The sequence below is a fragment of the Ochotona princeps genome, chromosome 16 (assembly GCF_030435755.1).
Source record: "Ochotona princeps isolate mOchPri1 chromosome 16, mOchPri1.hap1, whole genome shotgun sequence".
Taxonomy (NCBI): domain Eukaryota; kingdom Metazoa; phylum Chordata; class Mammalia; order Lagomorpha; family Ochotonidae; genus Ochotona; species Ochotona princeps.
The window spans coordinates 46,419,283-46,431,190 of NC_080847.1; the positions used below are offsets into that span (position 1 = coordinate 46,419,283).

An 11,908-nucleotide genomic window follows, 5' to 3' on the forward strand; every position below is an offset into this window, starting at 1 on the left:
TTAGTGCTGCTACGACTCTAGTCCTCTCTTGATTCTTCATGCCTTGAGCTCTTCCCCACACCTGAAATTCAGTTTTGTAACCGTCTGAGGTGGAAAAGCTGACTTCATTTCTTCCATAGATCCTGAAGACACATAATTTGTATAGTGTTTTTCTTACACTGAGTTTATCCTTGGGCAAGTATCTAACTGCTTTGTGCCTTGATTTTCTCATTTGTAAACCCTCACATGGTGGTCATCAGGATTAAGTGACTTTATGCACACAGCATTTGGAACTTGGCCTGGCAAAGCCCTTAGTAAATATCTGTCATTAGGCCCAGTGCAATGGCTCAGTGGCTAAATTCCCCCTACCCCCGCACCACAAACGCTGGGATCCCATAGGGGTGCCAGTTTGTGCTCCACTTCCCATCCGGCTCCCTACTTGTTGCCTGGGAAAGCAGTCTAGGACAGCCGAAAGCCTTGGGATCCTGCACCCACATGGGAGACCAGAATGGCTCTGGCTTTAGATTAGCTCAACTTTGGCCATTGCAACCATTTGGGAAGTGAACCAGCAGAGGGAAGATCCTTCTTTCTGTTTCTCCTTCTCTCCATAGATTTGAACTACTTTTCCAATAAAAATAAATAAAATCTTTTTTTAAAAATTAGTATGCACTTTTCTACACATACAAGGGTCTGTTTAGAGGTCTTTTTCTGTCCTGTTGTCTTTGTGGTTTATTTCTGCTTTGAATGTCCCTTTATATTCTGCTTTAAAATCCAGTTAAGCAAATCTACCTTCATTCTCTTTCATAAAGCTGTTTCTCAGTTCATCTTGATTGTTTGGAATGCTTCCAATTGAATTTTATCAGGTTCTTCTCCTTAAATCCTGCTGGGGTTTTTATTGGAGCTACATTTATAAATTAATTTAGGGGAGATTAAAATATCTTTATTGCCAAGTCTTCCTATGCCATACTATGTCTCTTCGTTTATTAAGCTCTTATTTTATATACCATAGGACAATTTTATAGATTTTTTTCACACAGATATTATAAATTTCCTTTGGTTTAACTCTGGATATTTTATATTTTTGTTGATGTAGTGAATTGGATCTTTATTTCTACAGTGTATCTGACAAGTTACTATTTGCATATGGATAAATTATTATTAATATTTTAATGTTTTTTATTTGTTTTTATTTTGTTTTGTTTCTTTTAATTTATCAAAAGGAAGAGAGAGAGGGAGAGAATTAGCTATCTTCCATCTGCTGGTTCATTCTCCAAATGCCCACCACATCCAGGCCAGGCCAGGCTGAAGCCAGAAGCCCAGAACTCCATCCAGATCGCCCACGGGATGCCAAGGACCCAATTACTATTGCCTCTCAATTGTTGTACATTAGCTGGATCAGAAGCAGAGGCAGGACTCGAACCCAGACACTTGGATATGGGCTATGTGCCTTCCAGGTAGCAGCTTAACTTTCTGCACCACAACACTTGTCCCTGTTTTTGTTGTTGTTGTTGTTGTTATTTTAATATAGTATCATCTTCAAATAATTATCCTCTTTTCTTCCACATATTTTTCTCTTGACTTATTGCACAGGCTAAGATGCTCAGAATAACATTGGTAGCCTGCAATGACAGGGTTGGTGGATTGGCGTTCTGCGGGGACCTGTAAGAAGGGCAGATTGTGGGACAGGAAGCCACATCTGAATCCACTGTGAGGAGAGGGTATAAGGGTGGGCTGTTGGTGACTGCTAAGCGATGGCCTGGTGAACTCAGGCTGTTTTTCAGAAGCACAGCTCAGGTCGCACTGAAAGACAGACCACGGGAAAGGGTGAACCAGCCAGGGGGGCTGATCAGGTCCAGCTGCTATGACCCACGCTTGGCCATGAGCAGGGTGGAAGGGGACAGTGGCCACACGCAATTAAGAAAGAAAAAAAGGCTTAGAAACCAGATTAAAGTGGGCGGCCGGAGGGACCTCCCCCAAGATGGAGAGGACACTCTGGGCTTGGCTTGCAGCTTTTGTTCTTGGGGAATACCTCATCAGCATTAATGCTGATGGATCTTCAGGGCCACCAGGAGATTACTGTGAAACAAAAGGGAGGAGAGAGACAGGATGCACCTTGAATGTGCCAACTCTTAGCTTGCTATCTTGAGAACATCTGCCTCCCTACAGCCTAACTTTGTCAACCTCCAACTTTATCATGCAGTGTGGTCTGGTAGGCTTGGCTTTGCTAACTGCAGCCTTTGTCTGCAGTATCACCTCCAGCAGTCTGTTCCTAGACTCCCAGTTCCCATCCTTCTTGTCCCCTCTTGAGCTGCACAAACCTGCTGATGGCCAAGGAAGAGATGATGAAAACAACCTATGTGTGGGGTGCTATAGGGGACCCCAGGGTTTCTGCCGAGCTCAGCCTCTGATCCTGCTGCAGCCTGGATATCAGGTTAGATGTCAAATGTCCCATGAAGATCCATGGTTCCTCAGTGTGGTGCTTCTAGAAAGTGGTGGAATCTTCAGGAGGCAAGGCAAAGCACGAAACCTGGGGGTGAGCCCTGGGCTGGCATCTGACCTCTGACCACTTAAGCAGTAAGTGGTTCTCAGAAAGGCCGAGCTGGACTCTCTGCAGCCTGATCCATCACACACACACACCACCAGCACCAGCTCCAAACTCATGGAGCTGCCCCATCCTGGACTTGAACCTGCCATCTTGGAAGGCACACAGTCCTTTCTCTTCATAAGAAGACTGTTGCCTCAGAGCTGGTCTGTGTATGAGGCTGATGCAAGTTTGCTCCACATCCAAGATGATCACAGCCTAATGGCGGTCGGGAGAAGAAAGCAACATAGGGAATCTATCAGAGGAGGCAATATCGGGAGTTTAAAAAGTCGGTGCATTTTCTAGTGGCTTCATAGGGATGGCTTTTAAACTGGCTGTCACCCAGGCATGACTTACGTCCTCCACCTGGGAGGACAGGGTGGGGGCAAGGGGAGGCCCGCAAGACAAAACCCCATGCATGGGGGCCTTGAGTGCACCCCGGCCCATCATTCTTCCTTATGCTGCCAACGGGAGCAGCTGCCACAGCCAAAGAGAGATGTGACCCTTGCGATGTGCATAGAACAAAAAATAAAAAAATAAAAATAAATGCAAAAGCCCTGGGGGCAGGGGAGGAAAGAGCAGAGCTGAGAAATAAACAACAAAGCAGGATGCTATTTACATACAGAGGCGGGCCTGGGAGCCTGCGCTTGGGGGCCTAAGATGCCAGTAATAACTTGGAGATGAAATAGACTCCGCAGCAGCCAGAGCTGCCCAAGATGCTATCAGCCCGGGCTGCCTTTGTCTCCAGGCTTGAGGGGGAGGCAGGCTTGGCCGATGGAGCCGGGAGGTGGGGCTGCAGGGTGAGGCCGGTGGTCCCCAGGAAGACTCAATTATGTCGGCTGCGAAGAGATTAATTAGAATCGAACCTTCTGTTGATGTCAAGCCGCCTTTTGCACCTGCCTCTGGCTGGCATCCTGGTTAGCAGTTTTCCATTATGGAGGATTATATGGCTCCATGAAATAAAGTTTATGCTTCCTGGGGGACACTCAGAACACGGGTTTACTGTACTTAAACCAGTGCAGAAAAGGGATCACTGTCACACGTTATTGAATCTTCCTCCTTTCTTCTTCTTGAACGGGGAGCCTTCTCTGCCCTTACCGGCCTTGCACCTGCTGGCCTGGCTGTAAGCTCCAGGAGGGTAACTGCTCTGCAGCTGATACAATGGAGTCAAGGGAACCACAGACCCCTGCAACTGATACATCTCAGGGCTCAGTTTCAGGGAACCCAGCCCAAAGATCTGAGCATGGGGACAGACAGTGTCCCAGCGATTTCTGGGCCTTTGGGAAGGAGGAGGATATGTGCGAAGAGGTGTGGGCAGTATCTGTGGCCCTGGCAGGGAACTGGGCAGCCAGTGAGAGAAAGCTGCTTCCTCTCCCTTGCTCCACTGGCTCCTGTCCCATGAGATCCACCTGCTCCTTCTGGCCAGAGTCAAACTGGAGAGGTCAGGCCACACCACCTCTGTCCAGAAAGAGCTCAGTAAGCATTAAGTGAGAAATAGAACCTGTTGTTCCCTCCCAAGGGGATAATGATGGACAAGTTTGGTTTCTGCTGTCCCAAGCTGTTAAATGGGTATGAATCAGGATAAGAGAGGTATGTGGAGCAGTTTATTACCTCTTCAATGATTTTAGTGATCTATTTGAAAAAGTCATATGTCTATATATATATGCATCTATATACATCTATAGATAGAGATAAATGAATAGATAGATACATAGATACATAGATACATAGATAATCGTCTGCCAATTGGTTCATACCCCAAATGCTAACAAATTCAGCATCAGGTCAAGCCAAAGTCTGGAGCCTAGAACTCCATCCGGGTCTCTCACATGGGGTCCCAAGTGTTTGGGGCATCTTCCACTGATTTCCCAGGTGCATTAGCAGGGAGATGGATCTCAAACCAATACCCATATGGAATGCTAGCTTCACAAGTAGCAGTTTAACTTGTTGTGCCACCATGCCATTCCTAGAAATTAATTTTCAGCAATTTGGTCCAATCCAGCTCACCTTAGAGAATACTGTGTTCCAAGCATGACCATCAATCTAAATAGAAGCCAATAACAATGGGCAGTCAGAAGGGGAGAGACTCTCTAAAGAATATTGATATTTAACAGGGAACTCCTGAGCATGAGAATGGGACCATGCATGCCATGGCAAGCTCTGGACCAGTTTAAGGAGATTAAGGTAAGAAAACATTTTCAAAATACACAAATAAAGATTATATTAGATTTTTTTAAAAGTAATTGTTGGCCACCATGATGTATAGCCAGATGAGGACTTGGCGTTGTGGTAAAGCCATTGTCTGCAATGCCAGCAACCCATATGGGCACTGATTCAGATCCCAGTGGCTCCACTTCCAATCCGGCTCCCTCCCAATGCGCCTGGGAAAGCAGCTGAAGACGGCCTTTGTGCTTGGGTTCCTGCACCCACGTGGGAGACCAGGATGGAATTCTTGGCTTCTGCTTGGCCCAGTCGTGGCCATCATGGAAGATTTCTTGCTTGCTTGCTTGCTCACAGACTTTCCAAGGGTGCACACACAGGTGCTGGGGCAAGCGTTGGGGAGTTCTTGCTGTGTAAGATGCAGTGGCTTCTGTGTGGTCTGACAGTCTTTTCTGATTGCTGCTTTTGAGCAGTTCCGCATGAGAACCCTTGCTACACAGCCTCACAGATCTACTTGTTTGTTTATTGATGTTGCAGTTGACAAACTGATTCCTTTTTTCTTTTTTTTTTTAAATCGATTTATTAATTTTACAGATACAGTGACCAAGACAGAGAGGAAGCGATCTTCCACATGTTGGTTCACTCCCTAAATGCCTGTGAAGGCAGGGCGGGGCCAGGCAGAAGCCAGGAGCCCAGAGCCCATTCGGGCCATGTGCTGTTTCTTCGGGAATATTAACAGGGAGCCATAATGGAAATAGAGCACTTGGGACTCAAACCTGTGCTGAAACAGGAGAGCATCTCCCTTGTTATCAGTATTCTTCTTTGGAGATTTATTTTTTTGTATGAAAAACTAAGCAGAAGTTAAAGAGAGAGGGAAAGATTGCTCTTCCATCTTATGTTCACTCCTTAAATGGCCACAATAGCCAGGTGTGGGTCAGGCTGAAGCCGGGAGCCAGGCACTTCACTTTGATTTTCCCTGTGAGTGGCAGGGGTCCAAGCACTTGGGCTGCATGGGAACTGCAGCAAGCAAGAGTCAAGCAGTCTCTGACATGGGACACCAGAATCACCAGCTGCAGCTTCTCCTGCGGTGCCTCCATGCACGGGGAGCTGCACCAGAAGTACTCATCCTTTAGGCTCCCAACTCCAGTTTCCAGGAACCTTCAAGACCACAGATACAAGGCACAGCCTTTGCCCTTGGAGATCCAAGTTAGGCGCATGATAGGAGTCAAAATGGGATTACCCCCAATTTCTGGATTCCACTAATGGGTACTTCTGGTGTAGCTCCCCTGGGAGCCTAAAGGGAAAGCAGAAGTGGCAGAGAGCCCTACACACCATCCTTCCCTGATTATTTTTTCCCTCAGGGGGAACCTACCGTGAGCACCAGGGCCAATGGGGTTGCTACCCTGGAAATGGGGCTGAGCATCACCTAGGTTCTCTGAAGTCACCTTCGAGTTATGGATCACTCTGAGAGTGAAGGACGACCAATCCCCTGCACTCCTGCCTGGCCAGCCCTCTCAGGTCTTCCTTTAGAAGCAAGAAGCTCTCCTTGGCAGATGGACAGCTAGACCATCTAGCTCCTCTATCCAGATTGTGGGAGAGACTGATGGGTTGGGAAATGACCATGGATATGCAAAAATGCCTGTCTCAGCATTAGGGAGATGCAGGCCACGGTGGTGGGGTTGGAGTTTCTTTCATTGGCAGATGCTACACATTCCTTCCAATACTGTGAATCCAGGACCAATTCCTCTCACACATTGTATTCAACAAATACCTCTCAGGTGCAGCTGCAGATGTGAAGGTCCTTCCAAATGTCTGTGGAAAAATGAAAGCAAAAGCTAAATTTGGGGTAGATGCTGTGGTGGCATGGGTAAAGCTGCCTCCTGTGGTTCTGACATCTCATTTGGGCACTGGTTCATGTCCCGGCTGCTCCACTTTCCATCTAACACCCTGCTAATGTACCTGGGGAAACAGTGAAAGATGACCTAAGTGCTTGGGCATCTCCTACCCATGCGGGAGACTTGGATGAAGTTCCAGGCACCTTGCTTCAGTCTGGTCCAGTCTCTATGGGGAGTGAACCAGTGGACAAAAGAACTCTATTCTTTCTTCCCCCCGCCCCCGTGTGTGTGTGTTTCCCTGTCTGTCATTCTACTCTGACTGCTCCGCTTCCCATCTAGTTCCCTACTTATGACCTGGGGAAAAGCAGTGGAGGACGACCCAAAGCCTTGGGACCCTGCACCCACTTGGGAGACCTGGAAGAAGCTCGTGGCTCCTCATTTCATTTTGGCTCAGCTCCGGCCGTTGCAGCCATTTGGGGAGTGAACCAGTGGACAGAAGATTTTTCTCTTCGTCTCTCCTTTTCTCCTGGTCTTTCTCCTGACTGGTCTTTCCAATACAAAATAAATAATTCTTTAAAAACTTTAAGAAAAGGAATGCTTTTTAATTATAAAACAGAAGAAATGGACAGAAAGAAGCTGACAAAATGCGTAGCTTCAGGATTCTTTTGACCACCACCACTCAGATCCAGGAACTGAATTTCTCCAGCATCTCCTGTCTGCCAGATAGGCAGTGGCACAAGATGTGTAGCAGAGGCAAGGCCAATGCTTGTCTCTTTCCCCCTGTTTACCAGATGTGGAGCATATGCACAGGTTCCTCATCCTCGGAGGGTGACTTTGTTTTAAATAGCTTAGAAATCAAAGGTTGAAGGTTCGGTGCAGTGGATCAGTGGCTAATCCTTCCCCCTGCAAGGGCCGGGATCCCATATAGGTGCCAGTTCATGTCCCGGCTGTTCCATTCCTCCTGCTCTCTGCTTATGGACTGGTTAAGCAGTGGAGGATGGCCTTGAGACCCTGCACCCGTGTGGGAGACTCAGAGGGAGATTCTGGCTCCTGGCTTTGGATTGGCTCAGTTTCAGCTGTCAAAGCCATTTGAAGGGTGAAACAATGGATGGAACATCTTTCTCTCTGCAAATCTGCCTTTCCAATAAAAATAATTTTTTTTTTAAAAAGAAAGGTTGAAACATGCTGGGTGGGTTTTAATCTATCACAGTTCTAATCTTTACTGATGCCCCATAAGTTTGTATTTGGCCTGTGGGATCTCCTATCTATTTATCCATCTACCCACATATCTATCCCTCTAGCTAACTACCTACTGACCTGTCTTCAAAAAAAAAAAAAAAAAGATCAAAGACTGTGAAAACATATTATGAATACATATCTGACGAAGAACTGCTTTCCAAAATACACGAAGAAATAAAAACAAAGGCGCAATTGGGCCATGAAAAGACATGAAAGAATCTTCAATGCGCATTGTTAACTAAAGGAAGCCAGTCCTAAAAGGTACAGACTGCAAGATTCCAACTCTAGGCCGTTTTGGAAAAAGCAGTGAACTGATCAGTGTTTGGCAAGGGCTTCAGGGGAAGGGGGGGATGAGCAGGTGGGCACAGAGAATTTTGGGGGCAGGAAAGCTCTTCTGTAGGAGGCTGTCATGGTGGGAATCCATACTACCGCTTGCCCCAATCTGTAGAATATGCAGCACCAAGCATGAGCCATCATGGACACCTTAGTTGCAGGTAGACTCTGGCACAGCAATGTAACAATTGCACCACCCTGCAGTGGGAGGGTGAAGAGAACAGGGAAGGCTGTGTGTGGGTGCAGGACGGGACCTGTGGGAACTCTTTGAAACTGCCACCCAATTTGATAAGGAGCCCAAAACTTCTCTGAAAGATAAACTCTATTGATATTTTAAAAACATAAAATGAGTCTATATTTATTGGATTCATCTGTATTGCTTCTCCAACTTTGATTCAAATTTATTGGATGTTTATTTCAATTCCTTTTGCTCATCCGAGAGTCTTAGCCCTCAAGGACACAGAAGAGGATGGAATCAGAATATCCAACAACTACTCCCTTTATCCCGCATTGCACACATGATAGGCACAGCGTAAGCACTAACACTACCTCACTGTACATCAATATTGAAAACAGCTGTATTTTCTCGTATTCATTCCTTATACTCTTATCCATCAATTTATAGCCATATTCACACTGTTCGAGCTATATTCTTTCCTTTTTAAACCTATTTTTAAAAAACAGATTTATTTATCTATTTATTTGAAAGGGAAAGTGAATGTGTATGTGAGAGAGAGAGAAAGATGCGGTGCAGAGGGACCTTCCATCTACTGATTAACTCCCCCACAAATAGCTGGCAAGGTCAGGGCCAGTCCAGGTTGAAGCTAGGAGCCTGCAGCTCCGTCTGGGTCTGCTATGTGGATGATAGGGTTTGGATCTTCTACGTAGACGACAGGGTCCAAGCACTTGGGTCATCCTTCACTGCCTTACAGGTGCATTAGCAGGGACCAACATTGGAAGAGGAGCCGCTGGGACTCAAGCTAGCACACTGAAAGGCGAAGCTGGTGTTGTACAGTAACTCGTGTGCCACATCACCTCCAATCTTTATTTATTTTTAACCTTATAGCATTTAAGGTTAATAGTCAGTGTGTGATACTGATACCTCTCTCTGAGGTTCACTCTCCAGTAAATTCTTTTGGGAAGGACACAGGGGAGCAGGATTTTCTAGAATCTTCCTTGTCAGAAATGTTCTTCCTTACCCTTATGGTTCAAAGTGAAGTCTCCCAGGATAGAAGATCCATGACTCATGTTTTATTTTCTAGAATTTCTTGACTATGTTACTCGATTTTCTTCTGGCACAAATGTTGCATTTAGAAAGTTGATAACAATCCAATTTTCAATCCTTTACAAATCATCACTATTTCTGCTTAGATGCTCAAAAGATCTTTCTTTTTCTTGATGGTGCCTTCATTTTATTAAAATTATGCCTTCATGCAGGTCATTTGGGGTCAGTAGGCTCAGGAGCTTGATGTGGTCATTCAATATGCAGCTTCAGAACTTTTGTTTCTGCAAGATTTTCTTGCACTAGGGATTTATTGCTTGTTCTGTCCCTTCATTGGTCTATTCTCTGGGGTCTCTATGACCTCAGTGCTAGATTCTCTTCATCTGCTTTCAAGATTGGTCACTTTCTCTTGAATCTTTTTTTAAAAAATTACTTTCTAATTTGAAAGGCAGAATTAGAGAGACAGAGAGAGAGAGAGAGAGAGGGAGAGAGATTTCCATTCTTTGGTTCAATCCCCAAATGGCTGAAACAGCTGAGGCTGGGCCAGGCTAAAGCTAAGAGTCAAGAATTTCTTTCAGGTCTCACACTTGGATAAAGGGGCCCAACCGCTTGGGCCATCTTCTGCTACTTTCCCAGGAGCATTAGTGGGGAGCTGGTTCAGAAGTGGAGAAGCTGGGACTAGAACCAGCTGCCATAGGGAATGCCAGTGATGCAAGCAGTGGCTTAACCTGCTACATCACAGTGTGAATTTGGTTTTTTTTTTGCCCATGCAACAATGTCTTTTATTATGTATTTTCTCAAAGTATATTTTCAATTTCTATACATAGGCAACAGTCCGCTGTTTGATATACTGGAACTGCAAGTTTGATCCCTGCCTAGGCGAAGGGACAGTTATTCCTAACATGGCTTAGCCAGGAGGCCAGTTCATCCGTCGACCCCCAAGGACCTGCAGGTGGACGCGATAGACAGACTGGCCGCCATCCGCACCCTCGTTCACCATGCAGTAACCCTTCTTCAGGCTGAGGTCCACGGCACATTTCTTGCCAACAATCATTAAATGTCCAAGAAGGCTCTCATCATCATCCTTGGCTGCAGAAATCTGGGATATATGTTTCTTGGGGATCACCAGGAAGTGGGTTGGTGCTTGAGGGGAAATATCATGGAAAGCTAGACACCGGTCATCTTCAAAAATGATTTTGGCTGAAATTTCCTTGCGGATGATCTTCCAGAAGATGGTGTCGCCGCCAGGCGGGCGACCTGAGCCTTGGCAATTTCATCTGCCATCCTGGCCTCCCTGGCCTGTGTGGTTTTTTTTTTTTTATCAGAGCTATCTCTTTGAGTTTTAAAAATTTTCATTTTTTATCTGCTATTTCCTCTAAGACAACTCTTGTATTTGTTCCATCCTAAATTCTAATTTCATCTTCATTCCTGTTAAATCTATGCTTTCCTGAGTTTGCCACTTTATGTCTGAGTTTCTTCTGTCTGATTTATGTGGCTTGTTATACCTAACATAATTTTCTTAGTTTTTTAAACTTGTTTTGAAACAGTAGGTTGGGTTAAGCTGCCACCTGCCATAACAGCATCATGTAAGACCATCGGTTTGAGTCCTGCCTTCCTCACTTTCAATCCAGTTTGCTGTTTTCCTTGGGAAAACAGTGAAAGATGGAGTTTGACTTTGGCAGCTCAAGTGACAGCAGCCCTCTGCAGTGGTGACAACCCGCTTGCGGAGAGTACCCGGGTCAGGTCAGACCCAATCCCCGGGACTTGACCCATGAGCACTGTCGCCACACAGTGACCAAGTCCTGGCTGCTGGCTGCCCAGCGGCGAGCTCTAGCGTTCTTAGGGTATGAAATTGCTGCTTAGGGACACCCATGAATAAGGCTAGTGAGAATGTAGCTGAGGGATGAATTCTGTGTGATTTCTAGCAATGGGGTCACAGAACTTGCTTGCAAGCCTAGGGACTGAGATCTGAAGGTTTGGAGGGGAGATTCCATAAGTTCTATTTGGCCCAGACTGATTCACCAACCTACATGGGAATCCTGAGATGGGCTATTAGTGTAGAGCATCTCTGACTGCCATACATCAGTCCACATGAAAGCTATGGCTAAGGCCTGTCTGGCAAGGCTAGGTACCAGTACCTGACCGAGTGGCAGAACAAGGGATCAGTCACACTTGGCAGGACACTAACCCCCACACATGACAGAACCAGATCCAGGGGTAAATTCTCTGGGGGAAGTGTGGGCCCAACCTTGTGGAAATACAAGTCCTGCTGGTTAGCTCGTGAGTTGGGGCGGTGACGGGCTAAGCTAGGTGTGACCATGGAACCTGCCATCACTTACGGGTAAAGGAACCGACAACAGTCAGGGCAGGCCAAGGCAGCAGCATCCGAATGTGCATCCTAAAACAGGATGTGGGATGTGCCGGGCTGCAACTGGAAGGGGTGGGCCAGGTAGAGCCGAGCAAACCTTAACTCACAAGGTAGAACAGAAATCAGGATGGAGCACAGGCCATTCCGAGCTAGGCTCTTACACCTACTGGTCTGCCATGTGCCAGGGATAC

The 11,908-nt window shown here is 46.2% G+C and overlaps 1 pseudogene; it reads right to left on the minus strand.

Moving 5' to 3' along the window:
• Window positions 1–10,103: 10,103 nt before the first annotated feature.
• Window positions 10,104–10,633, minus strand: LOC101524659 (adenosine 5'-monophosphoramidase HINT1-like; annotated as a pseudogene).
• Window positions 10,634–11,908: the final 1,275 nt, after the last annotated feature.